At 43.4% G+C, this 25,272-nt stretch overlaps 1 protein-coding gene and 1 pseudogene across 6 annotated transcripts in view; one reads left to right on the plus strand and one right to left on the minus strand.

Moving 5' to 3' along the window:
- NRG2 (neuregulin 2) overlaps positions 1 to 25,272 on the minus strand; it is a 240,092-nt gene that overhangs the window by 117,565 nt on the left and 97,255 nt on the right. The window lies entirely within an intron of this gene.
- On the plus strand, positions 9,308 to 13,215 carry LOC143664709 (SCY1-like protein 2 pseudogene; annotated as a pseudogene).

The following is a 25,272-nucleotide window of genomic DNA, read 5'->3' on the forward strand; positions in this document are numbered from 1 at the left end:
TCTCCAGACCTGAAGATCATTTTTGGGCTCCCCCTCAGCTTTCTCTTCTGCAGGTTCAATCTCTACAGTTTCTTTCTCTATAGGCTCAAGCCTCCTGTGATTGATGTGTGGGTACTAGGTACTCCGAAACCATCGAATGAATGAATGAATGATGGGTGAACAAATAATTTCTCAACAAGCACATGACTTTGACCTCCATGATAGATCTCGTAACAATCTCTCAACATCCCTAAATTCACTTAACAACCTGACTTGATAAATGTCTAACCTTGCCCAGGGTGATCTGGAGGAGTTCTTAGATTATAGTCTGACTTTTAAAACATGGCCTCTTCCCTTCATATCTAGCTTAGGGCCCTTTCATCTTCAGAGCCCCCCAACAGGTGGGCACACACACACACACATACATACACACACACACCACACTTTATAAAGTAGAGGCATCATCCCCTGTGGGAAAACACATCCCCATCTTAACTAAATTGGCATCTCTGTTAATTAAGAGGGTTACTTCTGTAGACAACTGAGACCTATCTTCCCGAAATTCTTTCTGCCGCTTACCCCTATGCTGATGATATAGGGAAAGAACCGAGCCCCACCCATATGGGTATCATGTATGCCCCCCATGTGCCTGGTACTGTGCCAAACACTTGTCATGCACTTTCTCAATTAGTTCTCACAACCAATGGGTAGGTTACAAGGGAGGATGTTAAGACTCGGAGAGGTAAAGTGTGGCTAGCAAACAAAAGAGGCAGACTTGGACCCTGTTTTACTCGACTCCTGCGCCCACCCTCTTACTTGTTCTGCTGCTCTCCACCCTAGGCCTGGCAGAGGAGGAAAGTGCCATGTCCCCTCTGCTCTCCGCCGAGCCCGCCCCCTTCGGCGCGCAGAACCACCTCTAGGTAAGAAGGACACTTGGTCCAGCAACTTACTTGTCTTTGTTCAAACTGGTTCCTTTACTGGTTGTTTCCTTTTCTCCTAATATCAGATTGAAGACCTATTATTTCCAAGCCAGGAAAAAAAGAACAAGGAAAAGAAAAAAAAAAAAAAGGGCGCTCTGTTCCAGGAACTGTACCATCTCTCTCTATGCCGCCCAGTTTCTCACTTCTATGACACTTGGACAAGCCCAGCCACGCCTGGCCCCCAAATATGGCAGGACTATCGATCACAGAGCCCTTTTAGGGTCTTCTCTTCCTCCAGGTACCTCCAGGCCAAGGGCATGGGGTGAGCGAACAAGGAAGGAGAGGAAGAAAAGCAGATCAAGGACAGGCACTAGAAAATGGTGACACATTCCAGTTCCCCACCTGACCCTCCGATATACACCCTCGTCTCTCAGGAGTCTACCATGTAGACTCTACTTGGCCCAGAGAAGTAGCTCCAGAGGGAATGCGTGGTTAGTCCTTCCAAGACACACAGAAATTCACACACACACACACACACACACACACACACACCAGAATCACAGACCGTCATAAACACACATCCCATCCTGGTCTGATTCACAGAGGCACCCAGAGTCTTAAAGGACGCAAAACCCCTGAGGTTAAGAGGCACGATGCCATGACCACATGCACTCACAATCACATGCTTTCAAACACTGCCACAAACATGCCCTTTATCATAGGGCACAAGCACTGTCACACGCGCACTCGGGGACTGTGTATCAGGTCTCTAGGCTCCAGCATCTGTGGACAGACCCTAGGAATGAAGGAGGCTGAAGCAAGAACCCCTGAATTCCGGGGGTCCCCAAATCTCAGGGGACCCTTACATTTTAGCTCCCCATCCTATCCACTCTCTGAAGTTAACAAATTGGCTGGGTCCCGGGAGACCCAGGGCTTCATTTCCAGTGCCAGTCCAGGGTGCGGGCAGGGCCCTTCCGACTCTCCCCAAGGTCCGTGCTCCAAAGCACACCCTGTCCAGCCCTGAGCCAATAGAGGCCAAGCTGATGCCAGGAGGGATGGTTTATGTCTGACTGTCAGGAGACGCCACTGTGTCTCCCCGGGAGAGAGTGAAGTTTCTGGCCTCCGGCCAGCATATGCCTCTAACCTGGGGCTGGCATCCACTCTCTCAGGTGAAGGGGAAACAAAGGTGCCTTGATACAAGGGCACTAGGATTGTTGGTGGCAGGAGACACGTCAGCACTGCCCCAGGCCAGGAACCTTGTCACCATTCTGTTAACCCCACAAGGTCAGGCTGGCCCTCCAGCCTCCCCGCCTGGCTCCACCATGGCCATCTCCCCTCGTCCTGGCCATGCTTGACACCTGCTGCTTCTCAGACCTCCAAGAGCTTCCAAGAGTGGTTCAGAAGAGTACTAGGTATCGGGGAGACGGGAGAAGCCAAACAGCTCAATATATTCCAGTCAGGTTAGGGGAGAGCACCCCAGAGGGACACCCCAACTCCTTCAACATGAATTCTACCCAAACCAAAGCCACAGGTTTTCCAAGCAGGCAGACAGCTACACAGAGAAGGAAGCAGCCCATACCAGCACAGCTGCCAACAGAGCTAGCAGCCCTGCGATCCCCAGCCCCAGGCGAGGCTGCAGAACAGAGTGACAAGCTCCCCGGATGGTGATGGCAGCAGCTCCAGGCCCAGCAGGAGGCTATAGCTTCCATCCACTCCACATTGGTCCTATGCCTGTTGATGCCCCGAAATATTATCAGGGACTGAGTGTTTCACCCAACAAGGCCCTGGACGGAAGGACTCTGCCAGTTCTGCTGATGAATCCTGGCTTTCTCAAGGCCTCTACAGCCGCAGCATAGCAAGAAACTATGCTTTCAGTCCAGACACATCCTTTTCTCTACCCTGGTAGAGCCCTCACCCCAGCCACGGTCAGTGCTAAAAGGAAAAGCTCTCAGGAGGGGTCACTGGTTCAACTCGTGTCAAGGTCAGAATGTGGGGCCGAGGGAAACCCACGAGGTGTGCGTGTGGGGGCTCCAGGCAGGGGAACTGGACTGCCAGCCACATGGGACAGAGTTTTGGGGCAAGGACGCTCCTACTATTCTCTGTCATATCACCCTAGATAAGCCCATTTCTTCTCTTTGTAGGTTTTATCGCAATCTGTAATTATTTTGCTTTCATATTTGTTAACTTATTCTTTATTTCTTCCTCTAGGATATAAGATCCATGATGTTAGGGCTCATACTTGTGGAATGAATGAACGGACTGTGTCCATAGGACCTCTGCATACTGGGCTCCGTTGCCCCAGAAACATAGGAGGGAAGTATCTAAAGATACAGAGAATCCAGATTAGAACTAGGAAGAAGTTCTCCAAGGAAAATGCTCTCCCATTTACCCATGTGCTCATGCCACACCCCACAAATCTGTCCTGAGCACCTATTACTTGACGGGGACTGCAGGGAGGGATGCCTCCAGGAAACAAAACAAAGCAGGCTGCTTCTCTCAAGGCACTACCACTCTGGTAAGGAATGTAGATCAGAAAACAAATAAGTGCACCTCAGTCCCACACGTGCCATCACAAGGGTGAGAATAGGGGCCCCCACCCCCCCGCCCAGTCTCTGGGTACTGGGAAGGTTGCCCAGAGGAAGGACATAGAAGATGAGCTCTAATGAGTGGTATGAAAAAGGAGGAGGAGGAGGAGGAGAGGCAGAGAGAATTTCACAAAAAGGGATGAGTTTATGCAGGAGTCCGGAGGTGAGCGAGGGCACGGCTTAAACAAGGAGAGAAGGGAAGTGCAGTGTAGCCACTGACGGCGTGCAAAGGGGTTTGAAAAGGCAAGCGGGAGGACGTGGGGGTCAGGAAGACTGTGTGGAGAAACCCCGAAGGGTTGTAAGCAGAAAGGTAAAAGAGTTGAGGCTTGCGATTTAGAGAACTCCCTAATTACTTAGAGAAGGAAGCTTCAAGCACACCCACTCAGGCAGAGGCCCGCGACCCTCCCTCCATCTTTAATGGATGGGTGGGAGAGCCTGGGATCTGCTCAGAGAGAGGCCTGGGAGGAGACAGGGACTGGGCAGGGCTCCTCCTCAGTGGCCCCAGGTCAGCAGACCCTGCGGCTTGCTCCCAGAGGTAACTCCCGGCTGATGGCAGGCGGCCCGAGACGCCAGCCATGGGGGAACTATGCTGTACGGCCCAGCCCGTGGGGTAGGGTCGGTGGGAGGGCCTGGAGAGGGAGGGATACTGGGGCCAAGAGTCATGGGAATTACAAAAGCTATACTGGGTCCTAGAGTCCAGGGACCCTTACCACTGACCACTTAGATTCTGCTCAGCGCTGGACAAAAAGTAGATCCCTAAGAAGCACTCCTCCCGGGCAGAGGCAGAGAAACCCACTCATGTGCTCTCAGGACACCCACACCGCGAGTCCCACCTCCACCCCCTGCCGAAAGAGCATCCCCGCTGAGGGGCAACCCCCCTTCCCTCCTTCCAGATCCTGCAGCCTGAACAGGCCATCGAGCGACAGGGGCCAGGTGCACCCTCCCATCCGGCCGGACCGTAAAAGCTGATGGAGATGCTGCCGCCTTGCATGAGGGGGGCTCTGAAGCAGTCGTGGTGGCCGGGCGGGAAGGGAAGCGGAAATGCTCACGAGGCGAGGTGGTAACTTAAGGCTCTTCAGAAGCAAGCCCTCATCGGAGGGTTAGAGGGCTTGAGGGCTAATCAGAACTCTGTCGTCAACCCTTGTGTAACTTTGGTAATTCCTTCACCCTGGGTCTCAGTCTTCTTATCGATAAAATGAGACCAGCACTGCAGGGTCACTCGTGTCTCTTCCGGTGCTTTATTCCAAGGAGGAGGAGGCTGTACTGACCCCTAGGGCCTCTGAGAGAAGTGGCTCCTGCCTCCCTGGTGGGCACTGGCAGCCTCCCAGCAGGCTGTCCCCGCCCTGACAGTCACTGCCCCACCGCGCCACGAAGGCTGGGCCCAGAACCACCAAGTGTATCAGACTATCTGAGAGGGACATAGAAAGGAGGATGTGGAAGCCAGAAGCTGGAAGCCAGAAGCTGTTAGAATCTCTGCGGACTCAGAACACAACATGAAAGGGACTCCTGAGGCCTGGGCCTGGAGCAGAGAGAGCCTGTGAGGGACCCCAAGACAGCGTAGCTGAGAAGCAGCCCAGGAGGTGAACAACGTCTCCGGAGAAGAGGCCCCAAGGAGTCTGTTGTGAGACTCTGCAAACAAGCCCTGTGACTGGGCTTGCCTTTATGCCGGTTTTGTGAGGGAAGGACCTGTGGGTCAGAAAGCAGCAGCACTACCCTCTAAGGACACGTGGAAGGAGAGAGAAAGACCGGGAAGCACGGGTGGGGCCAGCCCCAAGTCAGCCACCCACACCGGGAGACCCCGGCCACGGTCCCCGGGCCTGCCCCAGCGGGCTCTATCCTGGACACCACTCTGCTGAGCCAGCGAGGTGGGACCTTCTCGGGATGCCACGCAGGGCTCAGACAGCAAGCCCACCGAGGGCTCCAGGTCTACTGCTCCCGGAGGAAAGCAGAGCCACCAGCTGGCCCTACGTGGGAAGGGGAGCAACAGACGCCTAAAACCACCTGCAGGCCCCAGACAAGAGGACCAGGGAAGGCTAGGTGGAAACCCAGCCTGGCTAGGTTTTCCTTCTTGCCTGGGCTCTGGAAGAGGGGGCTCCCTTCCAGAGGGCAGCACTGGCTCGGCCACACAGGCTGCCCTGCCACCTGCTGGAGAGAGGAGGAAGGTGCTAGCGGTGGCACTCAGGTAATGCCCTGCCACCTGCTGGAAAGCTGGGCGGAGGGTTCTGCAACGGAACAGGCAGCCCCAGCAGCTGCCCAGTGGGCCCGTCGGCACCACCCGGACTCAGCCACTCACAGTGGTTTAGGGGGAACACAGTTCACTTACATGAAAGATTAGACCATGCAATGCATATGCTAAGTCATTCAATTTAGTCCATCTCTCCAGCCGACCACTCATTCATCCATCCAACCAATCAAATCCTTAGAAACACCACAGGAAAGGTACTGCGGATGTCATGGAGGGGAATTAGTCACAAGACTTGATACCAGCCCCATGGAGCTTTAACTCTACTATCCTTGACTGAGGCAGCCTTTATTTATTTATTTTTTTAACTCTCTGCCAAAGACCTTCACACATACCATATCTCTTAATCTTTACAAAACCCATAGTGGTATGTACTATTATTCCCACCTTACAGAGGAAAACATTCAGTAGCCAAGAAGTTAAATGACTTGTTCAAAGTCTCACAGCTGCTTAATGGCTAAGTCCAAATGCAAACCTAGGGCTTTTCATTCATTAAACAAACATTCCTCCAGTGCCTGATACATGCCAGACACTATGGCAACAAAAACAAATGAGAAATGACCTTCCTCTAGGGACAATCACAGTCTGGTGAATGACAGACCAGAAACCAATAATTACACGTGGAATACTGGCCAAGACTAAGGCAGAATTTTATTCAAAATTCTTTCTACAGCACGAGCAAGAAGAGCTACAATTTTAATAGCTAACATTGATAAAGGGTTTACCACATGCAAGGCTCTATGCTAAGTGCTTTATACGAACTAATTTAAGCTCCTATGAGGTAGGGAGCATTAATCCCGTTTTACAATGAGGAAACTAAGACATGAGAGGGTTTGAATAACTGACAGGGCCAAAATTTAAATCCAGGTGACTGAGTCTGTACTCTTGACCACTAGGAGATCCTGCCTTGAGGTGCCAGCAGATGATTAGAACATGCATATTCCTCCAACACAGAGGAGCTTGGAGGTGGGTATTGATGGACTGATCTGGGCTAGACAGAGGGTACAGAGCCAGCACAGAGGCTCTGAGGACACACCCTACTCTGCTGACCCAGGAGTAGACTCGCCCCGAGGCAGGACCGGAAAAGGACTATCCTAATTCATCCCTCCAAGATGAGAGCCAACGTGTCTGGCTTCTTTTAATAATCTATATGACTCTGACATCCACCAAGTTTCCCACAACTTTTCTGAAGTAGTTTCTAGATTTGGCAGAAGGAAGTAAGGAATGAGACCTACCTTCACATTTCTGTAGGGCTGTCATCTTAGGAGGAACATTACATTTATCCAGAGTAATTCAAAAGAACAGACTTAAGACTAATGGGTGGAAGTTAAGGGGAAGCAGATTCTGCTCCAATGGAAGGGACACTTTTCTACTAATTGGAGCTGACCCCACCGGCAGCCTTCGAAAGGAATGAGCTGCTGGGCAACTGATGCTTTCAAACAAGGTGGGTTCACTAGTTGGCAGAGATGCTAAAGGGGCGATTTCTCTGCAGGGATCCTGGTGTCCCTTCCAATGCCGAGACACCACACCAGCTTATCCTCTCTCCCCACCTTTCTTTACTAACTTTTAGTGGACTGGCCCTATGCTAGGCACCGAAAATTTCAGAAGTGAATAAGATACAACTCTTGCTGTCAACGATTTTATTCTAGTGAGGTTGTAGGGTCTCTGGTCTCCCCAGGCCCAAATAATAAATGACGACCTTTGACTTATACTACATTCACCTCTCAAACAAGGGAAATATTGCATGCCTTTTTTTATCCTTATCGGAATAATGCTGTATCAGCAGTTAATATAGGAACTTGAATAGTATCGGAGACTGGATATACTATCACTACCTACAAATAATTATATAAATAATATCATTAGCAACTTTTTTTTTACTTAATTGTGCTGACAAAAATTCAAAGGCAAACCTAACAACCTTTCAAATCCCTACTAGGGAACACACAGAAAAAGTGTCTGTTCTCCACATTCTCTAACCACTCCAGAGGATAGTGATTTTATACTAGCTGCAAAATAGAGCATCCTAGGAACAAAAAGGCCCAAAACATTGGAATAAAATACCAATCAGGGCTCTGGCATTTCTTTCTTGGGAAGCAGTATGGATTTCTGTTTGGATCTAGTGATACAGGGAAGGGGACAGAGGAGAGGACCTGGGTTGGGTACTGGAGCAGGTCTGGGCATATGGCCGGACCTCTGAGGGCAGGTTGACAATACTCCATACAATAAGGAAGTGGCCTTCATGGCACAGGAGTTCTGGGGCAGTGTCTCCACCTCCACTGAGCAGCACTCAGTGGAGGCAGCAGAAAATGCAGGCTGGACTTACTTGGGCCCTACTCTGGATAAGGCTGATCACAGGGTTGTAAGTTCAATACACCGCTCCAAGTCTTGATGTCTGTGTATGTGCCACCCCCCCACTTTCCCTATTCTAGCCCTGTTCCCTCTGCTGGGATAATCTCCTTCTCTGTGCAGGTCTCCTCTAGTGTAAAACCTGTGGATGGAAGATCAGAGACCAGAGAGCAAGAAGAGAGGAGATGGCTGTGGTAACAGGAAGGTAAGAGGCTTGAGAGGGTGTTGATTACTTCAAACAATCCCACGTGCTGAAAATCAAGAGAGAAATGGCAATGCATTTCTTTTTCTACGCATGGGTGAAATGTGTGGAACCTATTGGGAATCCTTAGTCAGCACTATATGCCACGCCTTTTCAAACACGAGCTGGCTTCAGACTGAATAATGACCCGGTTGTTCTTTTCCCTCTGAATCTTGAAAGTTAATGACTCTCCATCCTTCTTAAAAGAATACAAATGGCAACGTCACCATCCTGGAGTCCATTATTCTTGCCTGACCTCAGTTGCTCTAACACGTGGAGAATCCTCTGGGTCACAGAGGGATAAAGCACCACCTTGGATGCCGTCAGCTACCGTAAAGGTCAAGCTGATGGTATTTATAGGCCCTGAAGGATTCCCGGACAGTACTCAGCATTAGCACCCAAATTCACCCTACCTCTTCTGCGATTTCTCTGCCTGCTTCAGCTTTGCTGTTTGCACCTATTTCTCACTAGAGGGTGAACCACTTCCCTGGCATCCAAACAGCTGGAGGTTGTGTAGGGAAACAAGTAGGCTGGACATGTGTTCTACAACCCATCTGTCCTAGCAGTACAAACCTAAAATTGTGGAATTGTAACCCGTACCAAACTCTGAAATCTGTTCTACAACTAATTGTTGTAGTGTGCTTTGAAATTTTTTGGGTTTTTTTCGTATATAGGTTATTTTTTTAAAAAAAGAAGAAACAAGTAGAATGTGATGAATGCTCAGCTATACGATGATACTGCGAATCATTGATTGTTACACTTTGGTTGATTACATGGTATGTGAATATATAATATATCAATAAAATTGCATTAAAATAAATTTTTTAAATGGCCCTAAATCTGTTCAAAGAGCTAAAAGAAAACATGGATAAAGAACTAAAGGCAGGGCGGGGGGAGGGGGGAGGCGGTTGGGGAAGCAAGCCCCAGAACTGCCCTTCCCTGGAGGAGAGGTAAGGAGGTCACTATAACTACTCATATGGCAGCCGTAGAGTCCATGCTTAATAAGTTGAAGAGGATGGCTACGAAAGTAACAGCTCTTGTCCTTAAGTGCTATAATGGGAAATCCTATCACCAGAGAATTTGGTGTTGGTCAACACATTGCCAGTAGTGCAACGGGCTAGCCTGGAAGATTTTTAATGGCACAAAAAATTCAATAAAGCAGGACGTGCCCATTTTTGTCTTTAATAAAAAGCTGGTTGGGCATGCAAGGGTAGTTCAGTGGTAGAGTTCTCGCCTGCCATGCAGGAGACCTGGGTGTGATTCCCAGCCAATGCTCTTCCCCCAAAACAAAAACCAACAAACCAACAAACAAATAAACAAAGATTCAACAAATAGTGCTGCAGTAACAGGATACTCACATAGAAAAATAAAATGTGACCCTGCCGTATAGCATACATATATATATATATATAAAGTTGATTGACAAATATAAAAAATTTGAAAGGGATCAAATCATAGTTTGTCTAAATGAGAAGTCTAACAGTTAACTTGATTTCTTACTGTCCGGCATTCTTTAGAAGAATCCAGGAATTGCTTGGCATTTTGTACAGAACCAGTTTTGCCAGTTAAGCAAATGTTCTTGATGACTGAGAAAACCTACCTTTCCCCATATCTCCAGACATTAGAGATTATAAACTTTATGATGTAGAAACCAAATATAGTTTGCTTCAGGCTTCTGAAGGATTGCCATTTTTGAATAACAGTGAGAAAATGGCTCATGCAAATATTCTCCTGAAAATATAGTTTTGAATAGAAGTGGAGCCTGGAAAATAATGGACTTTGATTTTTGTGTATCATCTACCAATCCTTCTGAACAAGAGCCTAAATTTCCTCATAAAGAATGGGACCAAATTTACTGTGATTGTGTCTTCCAAATCCTGAGTATATGGCTCCTGAATGCATACTTTCTGTGAGTTTCAAAACAGCCAGTGACACGGACTCTTTAGGAACTGTTATGTATGCTATATTTAATACAGGGAAACCTATGTTTGAAGTCAACAAGCAAGATATTTACAAGAGTTTTAGTTGGCAGTTGGATCAACTGAGTCATTTAGGATCAAGTTCACTTACAAATATACCTGAGGAAGTCTGGGAACATGTAAAACTACTGTTAAATGTAACTCTAACCGTAAGACCAGATACAGACCAAATGACAAAGATTCCCTTCTTTGATGACGTTGGTATAGTAACACTGCAGTATTTTGATACCTTGTTTCAAAGAGATAATCTTCAGCAACCGCAGTTTTTCAAAGGTCTGCTGAAAGTTCTACCAAAACTGCCCGAGTGTGTCACTGTGCGGAGAACTTCGCCTTGTTTGACATCAGAGTTTGTAAACTCTGACATGGTACCTTCTGTTGTTGCCCAATGTTCTACTGATTGCTGAAGAATATACCAAAGGAGAATATTCAAATCAATGCAGAATAATCAAAAGAAGTTGGGACTGTCTTTAAACAGCAGAAGCCAATCCAGATTTTGCTGCTAACCAAAACCCCTCCTGAGGAGATACACAACAGTGTCCTTCCAGTGGTTTACAGAGCGCTAGAAGCTCCTTCCATTCAGATACAAGAACTCTATTTGAAAATGGACAACACAATAATACCTAATTGTAAAGTAATCATGTTAAAACACTGAATGAAGCTGCATCTGAGCTATAGGTTTTTTTTTTTTGTTGTTGTTGTTTTGTTTTTTGTTTGTTTTTGTCTGTCTGGTTGTTTTTTGTTGTTGTTGTTTTTACTATTATTATCACTTTTATTTTTTTTCTCTATATTAACATTCTATATCTTTTTCTGTTGTGTTGCTAGTTCTTCTAAACCGATGCAAATGCACTAAGAAACGATGATCATGCATCTATGTGATGATGTTAAGAATTACTGATTGCATATGTAGAATGGTATGATTTCTAAATGTTGGGTTAATTTCTTTTTTTTCTTTTTTCCGTTAATTAATAAAAAAAAATAAATTAAAAAAAAAGAACTCTATTTGAACATCATTCCAAATTTTGGAAATCTTATAGACCACCAATCAATGAAACATTCTTTGATACTAAGATTTAAAACTGTGTGTCTACAAACCTCTTCCCTTGCTGTTGGTGTAAACTCATTTGTGAGTAAGGAAAGATTTTGGAATACTTAGATACGTGGTTTGTACTTGAAGATATTCTATCCTTCTTACAACAAATTACATCCAAGGAGCCCACAGTCCTCATGGGAATTTTAGGTATTTACAAATGTACTTTTACTCATAAGAAGTTAGGAACCACCAAAGAACAAATGGCTGGACAAATATTGCCTCATTTGATTCCCCGGAGTATTGAAAACACTCTTAATCTCAATCAGTTTAATTATTTCATCTCTGTCATAAAAAAGAGGCTGAATAGACTGGCAGCTAAATGTAAGACCAAACTGGAGCAAATTTCATATAATGCAAGAACCGCAGAAATCTTTGGACTTAGGTAGTCAAATACTTCTTGTGCTGGTTTGAAACTGTTGTGTACCCCAGAAAAGCCACGCTCTTTAATCCTCATTCAATATTGTAGGATGGGATCTTTTTATTAAGTTGTTTCCTTGGAGATGTGACCCATCCATTTGTGAGTGGGACCTTTTGATTAGGTGGTTTCCATGGAGATATGTCTCCGCCCATTTAAGGTAGGTAACTTACTGGACCCTTTAAGAGGGAATCATTTTAGAAAAAGCTTCAGAGCTGACAAAGATAGAGATGTTTGGTGATTCAGAAAGAAGACGCCCCTGGGGAAGCTGTTTGAAATGAGAAGCCAAAGGACCAGCAGATGCCAGCTACGCGCCTTTCCAGCTGACAGAGGTGTTCCAGACCCATCGGCCTTTCTTGAGTCAAGGTATCTTTCTCTGGATGCCTTAGTTTGGACATTTTTATAATCTTAAAACTGTAAACTTGTAACTTAATAAATTCCCTTTTAAAAAGCCATTCCATTTCTGATACATTGCACTCCAGCAGCTTTAGCAAACCAACAGACTTCTGAAGAGTCAAAAGTTACAAATATTGGGAATCAGATCGACAAGATCGTTAACAATATTGGAGCAGACCTTCTGAGTGGTGGTGAATCACATAAAAAAGAGTGTGGATTACAGAATAAACATAAAAGAGAATCACTTACATTTGAAGAAAAACAAAAATTAGCAAAAGAACAAGAGCAGGCACAGAAGTTGAAAAGCCAGCAGCCAAGTGCACACAACTGCTGCTCCAGCCAAACAGACAAAGGACTTGACAGAGATACTGATGGATAATATGTCATTGACTAGCTTTTCTGTTAGAACTCCTAACACTTCTGCTTCAGGTACCTTCACTTTTGTTCTTTCCATGGTCCTTGCATGGTGTTTACTACACCGACTGATAACACAAAGAGAAATTTGATGCATGGCTTAAATACCAGTATGGGCTGTCAGACATCAGGATTCAACATGCCAGTTAATATAAACCAGAACTTCTTCAGTAGTCCAAGTACACCTGGAGTGACCAAGATGACCCTGGGGACACCTTCCATTGTGCCAAACTTCAATTTTTGGAGTGCTTCTCCTGCTGATGCAAAGCAGCTCCAACAAAGAGCCACAGATATGTCTGCCCTTAATAATCTCTTTGGCCCTCAGAAACCCAAAGTTAGCATCAACCAGTTATTGCAACAAGAACCAAATCGGTGGCTTACTCAATTTGTACCTCCTCAAGGGTCTCCAGGTATGGGCAGTTCAGTAATGGGAATACAGATGAACATAATAACATGCTTTTGGTATTCAGGGTAATTCTTTCTTTAACCCATGGAACTTTGCACAGCCACCAACTACCATGACCAGTAGCAGTAGCTGTTCAGCTAGCAGTGATTTAAAAGATCTTTGTCTTGCTCCTATTTTTGAAGTTTTACTTCAGTTTTAATCATGGGTAAGCTTATTTACATACAGTTGTTTTGGAGGGAGTATTTCTATGGGAATTAAAAAAAAATTATTGATATATATTAAAATTCGCATGTCTTGTAATCATCCAAAGTGTACAATCAATGGTTCACAATATCATCATATAGCTGCGCATTTATCATCACAATTGACTTTTTTCTTTTTTGTGAAAAATAACAAATATACAAAAAAGCAATATGTTTCAAAGTACATTGCAACAATTAGTTGTAGAACAGATTTCAGAGTTTGGCAGGGGTTACAATCCTACAATTTTAGATTTTTATTTCTAGCTGCTCCAAGACACTGGAGACTAAAAGAAATATCAATATAATGATTCAGCAATCATACTCATTTGTTAAACTCTACCTTCTCTGTATAACTCCACCTTTGATCTTCCTCCCACTCTTCGGGGTATTTAGGCTATTCCCATTCTAACTTTTTCATCTTGGAAGGGACTGTCAAGACTATGGAGTAGTGAGATGGAACTAGCTGATGTTCTGGGGAGGCTGACCCCTCTACATTTAGGACTTAGATGGTCAAGGGACTCATCTGGAGGTTATAGGTTTCTGGAAAGTTACCCTAGTGCATGGAACCTTTGTAGAATGTTATATAAAATCCTAGTTGTTCTTTAGGATTGGCAGGAATGGTTTTGGTTGGGCTTTGGCAAGCTATGATAGGTAGCAATGTCTAAGTGAAGATTGCATAAGAGTGACCGTCAGAGTAGCCTCTCTATTTGAACTCTCTCAGCCACTGCTATCTTTTTTTTTTTTAATATTTATTTTTTTTTTATTTCATTTTATTTTTTTTACATGGGCAGGCACTGGGATTTGAACCCGGGTCCTCTGGCATGGCAGGCAAGCATTCTTGCCTGCTGAGCCACCGTGGCCCGCCCGACTGCTATCTTTTTTGTTACACTTCTTTCCCCCTTTTTGGTCAGAATGGTATTGTTGATCCCATGGTGTCTGGGAGTCATCTCCCATACAGCCAGGGAGACTTTCACCCCTGGATGTCATGTCCCACGTAGAGGGGAGGGCAATGATTTCCCTTGCAGAGTTGGGCTTGGACAGAGAGAGGCCACATCTGAGCAAAAAAAGAGGTCCTCTAGAAGTAACTCTCAGGCATACCTATAGGTAGGCGAAGTGTCTCTGCTACATCGATAAGCTTCACAAGAGTAAGCCTCAAGATCAAGGGCTAGGCCTATTGATTTGGGTGTCCCCGATGTTTAATGGTATCAGGGGTTTCCCTGGTAACAAAGTTTAATAATTCCATATTTTTTCTCCCATCTGTCAAGGGACTTTGCCTATATTTTTTGATTATCTGCTTAATATACTCTGAGATGTATCCAGGCATTGCAGTAAGTGCTACAGGATTAAAGGCTATCATACTTATTCTTGGCTCCCTGTGTTTGGATTATTTAAATGATCTATCCAGACAGGTTGAGTTAGATTACGTGCTACAGAAAATTTAGGTTCTGGGCAAAATAAATGTTCTTTCCTTTGGTCTCAAAGAGTAGATGAAATTCTAAAATACAAACAATGTCTTTACTCCTGTATTTTGAATTACCTTAATCCTGACCCGATGGCTTCATTCTTATCTCTAAATTCCAGTTATACATATGTGCTGGTTTGAAAGGCTTTAGGTACCCTAGTCATGTTTCAACCCTAATTCAATTTTGTGGAGGCAGTTGTTTCTTTTAAACCCTATTCAACACTGTGTGTTGGAAACTTGATTAGATTATCTCCATGGAGATGTGGCTGTCCATTCCAGGTGGGTCTTGATTACTTTACCCGGTTCCTTTAAAAAGAGGAAACATTTTGGAGAAAGCTTTAGATCGATGAGAGAGCCAGGAAGCAGAGAGCCCATACCACCAGAGACCTTTGGAGATGGGGAAGGAATATTTCCCTGGGGGAGCTTCATGAAAGAAGAAGCCTGGAGAGAAAGCTAGCAGATGTCATCTTCACCACGTGCCTTTCCAGTTGAGAGAAAAACCCTGAACTCCATCAGCCTTCTTGAACAAGGGTGTCTCTCCCCAATGCCTTAGATTGGACATTTTTATAGCCTTGTTTTAATTGGGACATTTTCATGGCCTTAGAACTGTAAATTAGCAACTTAATAAATCCCCCTTTTTAAAAGCCATTCTGTTTTTGATTTATTGCATTCTGGCAGCTAGCAAACTAGAACAACATATGTAAAATAGCCGCTTAAAGTCCAGAAATAACAGCTATTGCTCTGGACTAAATGTGAGTGTTTTAAAAGCTTACAGTCTAGGCCCCTATTTTCGTATAAGTATGTTCTGAGTGAGACCAAACAATATCTGCTAGTTTGTTTCTGACTTATTTTGCCTCCACAAATGTCCCACAAGTTCATTCACAACATTGCATGCCTCACAACTTTGTTCCTTTTTGTAGCAGCACAATATTCAATCATATGTATACACTATCATTCACCAATCTACTTCTCAGTCAGTGCATCTTCAGCCAACTCCTTTCATTGGGCATCATGTATAATGTCAAAAAAGTCAACAGTCCATCAACACTCTCAATTTTAGATAATTTCATTGTTCCCAGGAGAAAGATAACCAATAAACACACCCTCATCAAAGAGAAAATCCAAACCTCCCCTCACCTTTTGTCCCTCCTCCCATTATTTAACCCCGATGTTGCTGTGGCACTGCTGATGTTTTCCTGTTAAATATAGACCACAGCATGCAATGGCAATTTCCACCTTATACCCCCAAATATACACTCTTTGTACAAGAGCCATACCTTTGCAGCAGTTCATGTAAGAATTTATTTATACTTATAGTGTTAATCGGTGGGACACATGGGTCTATACAACCCATTTCAATCATGTTCACCTTCAATGTAGTAATATTACTTATGTACCCACTAGCGAACCACCTTCCCTTCTATCTATTATGATACATTTAAGTTCAACCTCATTAGTTAATTGCTTACCCATCTCTAGCGTCCATGTGTCTCTAGGTTCCCTAAATTATTTATTATAAGCCTCTGATTTTACCTTTACCATGATGAAATCATACAGTATCTATCCTTTTGTGTCTGGCTTATTTCACTCAACATTATGTCCTCAAGGTTCATCCATCTTGACATTTGCTTCAGGACGTCATTTCATCTTACTGCTATATAATATTCCATCATGTGTATATACCTCCATTCATTAACCCACTCGTCTATGATGGGCACTTGGATTATTTCCATTTTTGGCGATTGTGAATAATGCTTCTATGAATATTGGTGTGCAAATGTCTGTTTGTGTCACTGCTTTCAGCTCTTCTGGGTATGTACCGAGTATGCTACTGCTGGGTCAAAGGACAACTCGATATTTAGTTTCCTGAGGAACTTCTCCCATAGACTGTCTTCCATAGTGGCTGCACCATTATACATTCCCACCAGCAGTAATAAGTGCCCCAATTTCTCCACATCCTCTCCAACATTTGTAGTTTCCTGTTTCTTTAATTGCAGCCATTCTTATTGTTGTGAGGTGATATTTCATTGTAGTCTTGATCTGCATTTCCCTTATAGCTAATGAAAATGAGCATCTCTTCAGGTGCTTTTGAGCCATCTATACTTGGTCTTCAGAAAAATGCCTATTCATATCTTTAGCCCATTTTATAATTGGGTTGTTTGTTCTTTTGTTGTTGAGTTGTATGATCTCTTTATGTATACAGGATATCAAACCTTTGTCCAATGTGTGATTTCCAAATATCTTCTCCCATTGAGTTGACTGCTTCTTCACCTTTTTGACAGTCTTTTGAGGCGCAAAAGTATTTGATTTTGAGCAATTTCCAGTTATCTATTTTTTCTTTTGTTGCTGTGTTTTGGGTGTAAAGTTTAGGAAGCTACCTCCTATGCCTAGTCTTGAAGATGTTTCCCTACATTTTCTTCTAGGAACTTTTATGGTACTGGTTCTTATATTTAATTGTCTGATCCAGTTTAAGTTAATTTTTGCATAGGAAGTAAGGTGAGGGTCCTCTTTCATTCTTTTGGCTATAGATATCCAGTTCTCCCATGCTCATTTATTGAAAAGACTATTTTGTCCCAGTTCAGTGGATTTGGGGACCTTGTTGAAGATCAGTTTACATAGATTGGTGCTCTATTTCCACACTCTTGATTCAATTCCATTGGTCAATACTTCTATCTTTGTACCAGTACCAGGCTGTTTTGAGCATCATGGCTTTATAATAAGTTTTAAAATTAGGAAGTGTTAATACTTCTTATGATGGTTTTAGATATTAAGGGTCTCTTTCCCTTCCAGATGAATTTGGTAACTAGCTTTTCCAAGTCGTTGAAGAGGGGTTGTTGGAATTTTGATTGGTACTGCACTGAATTTGTAGATCAGTTTGAGAAGAATTGACATCTTAACTACATTTAACCTTCCTATCCATGAGCAGGGAATGAAAATATTTAGATCTTTGATTTCTTTTAGCAATGTTATGTAGTTTTCTGTGTGTAAGTCCTTTACATCCCTAGTTAACTTCATTCCTAGATACCTGAATCTTTTAGTTGCTGTTTTGAATGGAATTTTTTCCTTTATTGACTCCTCAGGTCATTGCTTGTGTACAGAAACATTTCTGATTTTTGCACATTAATTTTATATCCTGCCACCTTGCTGAATTTGTTTATTAGCTCAAGCAACTTTGTTGTAGGTGTCTTAGGATTTCCCAAGTATAGTATCATGTCTTCTGCAAATAACAAAAGTTTTACTTCTTCCTTTTCAACTGGGATGTCTTTTATTTTATTTTTCCTGCCTGATTGCTTGAGCTAGAATTTCTAGTACAATGTTGAATAATATTAATAGTTGAATATAATAATAGAGGGCATCCTTGTCTCATTCCTGATCTTAGGGAGAAAACTTTCAGTCTCTCACCACTGAGTTTGATGCTGGCTATAGGTTTTTCATATATGACCTTTATCATACTGAGGAAGTTATTTTTGATTCCTACCTTTTGAAGTGTTTTTTTTTATGAGAAAAGGATGTTGAATTTTTTTCTAATAATTTTTCAGGGTCAATTGAGATGATTGTGTGATTTTTCCCTTTTGATTTGTTAATGTGCTTTATTACATTAATTGATTTTCTGGTGTTGCATTCCTGGTATAAACCCCACTTGGTCATGGTGTATAATTCTTTTAATGTGTTGTTGGATTCAGTTTGCTAGTATTTTGTTGAGAATTTTTGCATCTGTGTTCATCATGGAGATTGGCCTGTAGTTTTCCTTTCTTATAGCATCTTTATCCAGTTTTGGTATTAAAGTGATGTTAGCTTCATAAAATGAGTTAGGTTGTGTTCCTTTTTCCTCAATTTTTGGGAAAAGTTTGAGCAGGATTAGTGTCAATTCTGTTTTGGAATGTTTGATAAAGTTCCCTGAAGCCATCTGGCCCTAGGCTTTTCTTTGCGGGAAGATTTTTGATGACTGATTGAATCTCTTTACTTGTGATTGGTTTTTGAGATCTATTTCTTCTTGAGTCAGTGTAGCTTATTTGTGTGTTTCCAGGAATTTGTTTATTTCATCTAAGCTGTCTAGTTTGTAGGTCTATAGTGGTCCATAGTATCCACTTACGTTTTTTTATTTCTTCAGGGTCTGTGGTAACGACCCCCCTCTCATTTCTGATTTTGTTTATTTGCATCCTTTCTCTTTTTTTCTTTGTCAGCCTTGTTAGCGGTCCATCTATTTCATTGATTTTCCCAAAGAGTCAACTTTTGGTTTTATTCTTTCTATTGTTCTTTGGTTCTCCCATTCATTGAACTCTTTGTTATGTCTCTTCTTTTTGCTATTTGGCTAGTTTGTTATTCTTTCTCTAGTTTCTCCAGGTGAGCAGTTAATTCTTCAATTTTTGCTCTTTTTGCTTTTTAATATAGGCATTTAGGTCAGTAAATTTCCCTTTCAGCACAGCCTTTGTCTCATCCCATAAGTTCCAATATGTTGTATTTTTGTTTTCATTCATCTCCAGATAGCTAACGAATTCTCTAGCAATTTCTTCTTTTACCCACTGATTGTTTAAGAGTGTGTTATTTAATCTCCAAATATTTTTGAAAATTCTTGTTCTTTGGTGGTATGGATTTCTAGCTTCATTCCATTGTGATCAGAGAAAGTGCTTTGAATAATTTCAATGTTTTCAAATTTATAAAGACCTGTTTTGTGCCCCAGCATATGATCTACCTGTCCTGGAGAAGGTTCCATGAGCACTAGAGGAGAATGTTTATCCTGGTGTTTTGGGACGTAACAACCTATATATGTCTGTTAGGTCTAATTCATTTATTAAATTGTTTAAGTTCTCTATTTCCTTGTTGATTCTCTGTCTGGTTGTTTTATCTATAGAAGACAGTGGTGTACTGTAGTCTCCTACTATTATTGTTGAAACGTCTATCGCTCCCTTCAGTTTTGCCATTTGTCTCATGTACTTTGGAGCTCTTTGATAGGAAGCATAAACATTTATGGTTGTTATTTCTTCTTGGAAAATTGTCCTTTTTATTAATACATAGTATCCTTCTTTGTCTCTTATGATGTCTTTACATTTGAAGTCTATTTTGCCTGATATTAGTATAGCTATTCCTGGTTTCTTTTGGTTACAGCTTGCGTGCAATATCTTTTTTCATCCATTCACTTCCAATCTATTTGTGTCTAAGATGAGTCTCTTGTAAGCAGCATATAGCTGGACTATATTTCTTAATCCATCCTGCCAAACTGTATCTTTTATTTGGTAAATTTAGTTCATTAACTTTCAAAGTTATTACTGTAAAGGCGCTCTTGAATCTACCATCTTATCCTTCGGATTTTATATCTATGTATATTCTTTTCTCTCTTTCTCTTTTTATCCTTTAAGTCACCCTTAGTGGTACTCTTCAATTCTGTGCCCTCCTCCAGACCTTCCTCTCTTGTCTTTTTTTTTCCAGCCTGCAGAACTTCCTGTAGTATTTCTTGTAGGGCTGGTCTCGTTGACAAATTCTCTCAGCATTTGTTTGTCTGTGAAAATTTTAATCTTTTAACATTTGACAGATGGATTAGTATGTGTCTTGGGGAAGGCCTATTTGGGTTTATTCAATTTGGAGTTTGTTGGGCTTCTTTGATTTGCATATTTATGTCTTTTGTAATGGTTGGGATGTTTTCCCCAATTATATCTTCAACCACTCTTCCAAGCACTTTACTCTTCTCTTCTCCTTCTGGGACACTGATGATTCTTTTATTTGTGTGCTTTGTTTTGTCCATCATTTCCCTGAGATCCAATTCAAAATTTTCCATCTTTTTTGCTATTTGCTCTTTTGTGTGTTCAAAATCAGTTGTCCTGTCCTCTACTTCACATACTCTCTCTTCTGCTTTTTCAAATCTGTTGTTGGGCATCTCTAGTATATTTTTTATTTGGTCTACAGAATCTTTAATCTTTGTGATATCTGCTATTTTTCTATTTATCCTTTCAAATTCCTCTCTATGCTCCTCTAGTGTCTTCTTGAGCTCCTTTATGTCATTAGCCAACCCACTGATTTTATCTGGTAGAGTTATATAGACATTTGTGATTAGTTGTTCCAGAGTCTGTGTCTCCTCTGGTCATTAGGCTGGGCTATATCTGTCTGCATCTTGATATGGTTAGTCATCTTCTGTTTCCTTTGAGGCATGTAAATATCTTGATGGGATTACTTTGGGTATTGATTTCCTTCAGTTGTCTAAAGCTTTGTATTTGTGGGATGGGTGTGGAGCAAGTTGCGGGCATGGGGTGGGGCACAAAAGTGTGGCGAGGGTTGTGGCACAGGTATAGGTGGGTCTAGGACATGGTGCTGGTGCCTGTGAGCATGGGGTACAGGGCAAAGGGTGGTGGAGACGCGCTGTGAGAGGTGGATGTGGGGGGCTCTGTGGATGCACGGGGGCTTGTGCATGAGCAGGATGTGTGTGGGTGCGTGCAGCATGGGGGTCGTGGGTATCAGAATGTGGGGGGGACCAGAGGTTGGGGCACAGAGAGGGCAGGGTGCAGGTGTGTCCTTGCACAGGGGGAAGGGTCCAAGGTGGGTCGGGATGCAGATGCATGAGTGTGCGGGGGCGGGGCACAGGTTACAGGGACTGCAGGTCAAGAGTGAGGGGCAGGTGATGGCGAGCGGGTGGGGCCCTGGCACAGGTGTGGGGTGGGGTGGGCCAGGTGTACACTTGTGTGCAGGGTGGGGGCAATGTGGCACAGACGTGCACATGAGCCTCTGCCGGGTATGGGAGCAGGGCGCTTGTGGCAGCAGTGGAGCAGGGGTGTGCACACGTGTGGGGCAGGGCGGTGGTGTACAGGGATTAAGAGGTCGCAGCATGGATATGTGGGTGGCTGGGGAGGAGGATGTGGCAGTGTGCACGCAGGGGTCTGGAGGACAGAGCCCCGGGTGCATGTGCGTGCGCAGAACTGGGTTTGTTAAAGCCCTGAGGATTTTTTCCTCTTATCAATTCCTCTTCAGGTTTTTAAATAGCCAACCGACTACCACTCTCAAAGGATAAAAAGGACAACTGAGTGTCTTGAAAAGCAGAGTTTTTAACCAGATGTTTATTTTGGTTTGTAAATCTTGGTGTTATTAAATAAAAGGGTTGCTAGTAATTGCAAGTTTCATCTCTTAAATACTACAAGGTACACTGTCTACCTTCACAAGTATGAATTAAGATGACTGAGAAAATGATACTCATAAAGAAAAGGTTCAAGTCATTTGCTTTCTCCAATATTACTTACTTCTCAGATAAACGTAATATAAAAGACCGATCAAATACAGCAAGATTTAACTTACCTTGGTTTCATTGGTTCAAACTAAAAGTATTACCAGCCATATTAATTGCAAACTAATCATGGTAAACTATATTTTAGCATGGTCTGCCTCATATAGTAATGTATTTTTCTGTATTTACCTGAAATATTTAGAATTGCTCTTTTCCTCCTGTATTACAGACAGAAAAGTACATCCTGATTTGTACTGACAAAGGACTCTTAGGTAATTTCCCCAACTACTGCCTTCATATTTCACTTTGAATTCAAACTTCCGATGTTGCATTATATACGAATTGCATTTTCAAAAGGAGCTTTGTAAGAATTAAACTATATCTAATGAGCAAAAAAAAAAAGGAGAGTTTGAGACATTCTCAGATAAGCAAAAGTGGAGGGAGCTCATCATCACTGGACAAGAGGTGTTAGAGAGAGTTCTGCAGGTTGAATGGAAAGGATAAAGGACAATAGACTGAAGCCACACGAATAAAGAAAGATCTTCAGTGAGGGAAATGGCATGGGTAAATATAAATGCCAGTATCAAGGTATTTTAGGTTTGTAACTCCACTTTTTCCTTCCTACAGGATCTAAAAAACAAATGCATAAAATGTAATGATAAGTCAGTGGCTTTGGGCTCATAATGTATCATTATGTCATCTGTGACAAGAACTATATAAAGGTAGGGGGACAGAGGGAAAGGGACATAATTTATATAAAATATTGAAGTTAAGATAGTATCAAAGCAAACAACACTGTTATAGATTTAGGGTGTTAGATGTAAGCCCAATGGTAACTATAAGGGAAATTTAGGAGGATTTGCAAGCTCACAGAGACAGAAATGAGAGTGCGGTTGCCAGGGGCATGGGGTATCTGGGTGTCTGGGGTGGGGGATAGGGGTACGTTACAATTCTCTATATGGGGTTTTATTATTTTTGTAACTGTTCTGTAAGTTTGAAAGTATCTCAAAATAAAAAGTTTTTTTTTTAATTAAAGTTATTGTCATGGAATGATGTTCCTGATATAGTTTTAGATGAAAAAAAGAAGGGCAGATTATGAGGCAGTAGGAATAGTATGATCCCATTTTTATTTTATGTATTTTTTGCATGGGTAGGCACTGGGAATTGAACCCAGGCCTCCGTCATGACAGGTGAGAATTCTGCCTGCTGAACCACCGTGGCCACCCTTTTTCTTTTTCTTTTTCTTTTTTTTTTAGTATGATCCCGTTTTTAAAACCGAGTTTTTATACTCAGCAAAAGTCTGAAAGAAGTTACTCTAAAATGTTTCAAGTTTTATTGCTGGGTAGCAAAATAATGAGTGTTCTTGCTTTCTTCTTTTCGACCATGTATTTTTTCTAATTTTGCTACATTAAACATTTCTTGTGTAATAAAAAAAATTTTTTAAAGGAAAAACTAGGACCAAATATCCAGTCCTCTGAGGCCCGTTTTGCCTAGGGAATAAAAGGACTTCACTAAGGAGAAATAATCCGATGCAGTTTGGCCCAACCGCTAAACTATCGGGGACCCTCTACTCCTCAGCTTCTCACTGCTTGCTAGACGACACTGCCGCACGCAGAAAAGGGGCTCGAGCCGGGGGTCTGGGTCCAAGGGGCACGCGCAGGAGACCTCGCTGCGGGTCTAAAGGACTGGAGGCCGAGTCAATTAAGGCATAAAGTGAGGTAGCTTTATTGTTGGTAGACACTTATGCCAGGGCCGCCAGTAGCTAAAGACCACGAGGCTCGGTGAGCCCTGGGTTATATACAGTTTGAGGAGAGGCGGAGTTAGGGCGTGGCCTCCAGGGGAGGGTAGCCAATCACACAGGGAGGACGGATGAGTGACTGACCATAGAGATGCTGTTCCTGAGTGTACCCCTAGCAGAGGATGTTGGGTAGGTGGAGGACTAAGAAGACCAATAGGGTTAGAGAGACAAGGCTGCATTATCACTAGTCGCCGGTGAGGCTTGTAATTCAGAGGTCTAGAAGAACCGGACGTGCCAAAATGGCGAGGGAGGGAGAGAAAGAGACTAAGTCACCAGGCCAAGAATAAAATTATGCCACAATCTGATAGCTGGAAAATTCATTTGGCCACTCCCCCCCACCATCAATAGTTTCATTCCAATTCCGTCTCACCAAGAAAGCCATGTCGCCATGACGAGACATCCCCAGCACGTCTTCCAAAAGGCATAAACTTTGGGCCTGGGGCTGGGTAGGGGTGGGTGACTGGGGAGGAGAAGAGCGAAGGCCAGTAAAGAAGGGAGTTTGGACTAAGTTGGCAACACATGACTCTGAGTATGGCGAGCTACCATCTAGACCTGAAGATGGCAGAGGATGGAGTCATCAAGATTAGGATTTTCTGAAGGGCTGGGGGCAGAAACCAGGCAATCAATCATACATTCAACTAGGTCGCAATGATTCATATTAATATAACAATTTATCAATAGTTTTTATTGCCACTCCGAGCCTAAATTATTAAAAATTTAAAAATCTGACCTCTAGGTGTTACCATCCCCCACTTCCCTTCTTCACTTGGAACGCAGTGAAGAAATGGCCTTATCCTCCACCCCAACCTCAGGACCAGTGGGTCCCGGCCCCAAGGTTAGAGAAAGTGGCCGCCAACCCAGCACTGCCTGGGGCTTCTACCCTTAGAGGATTTCTGCGGCCTGTACCCAGATCCAGGCCATTTCCGTCTTAAGCCCAGAGGAGTTCAGGGCTGGGGAACTACTTCTTAGATGTGGGAACGTTTCCCTGGATGTGGAAAACCCATTTCCTGGAATGTATGTGGGCCATGGGCCTCCCATGTGGGCTGGCAGCCAAACTGCCTCTGGAAAAGAGGTTTCTTGAATCCTGATGCACAAGTGCCTCACGTGTGTGCTACAAATGTCTGCTGGTCGTGTGTGATATGTGTGTGTGTGTGTGTGTGTGTGTGTGTGTGTGTGTGATGTCCACACCACCTCCAATAACAGATGTATCTATGCCTCCTCATTCTTAAATATCTTAGATTCACTCTCTCAACTCTTACTCCAGCCAGCAATGGACTTGGAATTAAAATTAAGTCCAGCCTTAATTGTGACTGAGGTTGTGACTTCTAGTGAAAAGAAGAAGAAAAAAATCTGGTCTGAACACTTTTCCCAGCACCATATGGACTCACAGAGCCCTCTGTCCCTACTGTGCTAGCCCAAAGGGCCTTAGAGGCATAAATGGGAGCTCCTAGCTAGAGGGAGTAGGCCCAGCCAGGTCAAGTTCTCCAGTCCCACCCCGGCCCTACCTTCATGATGGGGCTTCACTATCCCTCTGCGAGGCTGGTGTC

This window comes from Tamandua tetradactyla, chromosome 20, assembly GCF_023851605.1.
Source record: "Tamandua tetradactyla isolate mTamTet1 chromosome 20, mTamTet1.pri, whole genome shotgun sequence".
Taxonomy (NCBI): Eukaryota; Metazoa; Chordata; class Mammalia; order Pilosa; family Myrmecophagidae; genus Tamandua; species Tamandua tetradactyla.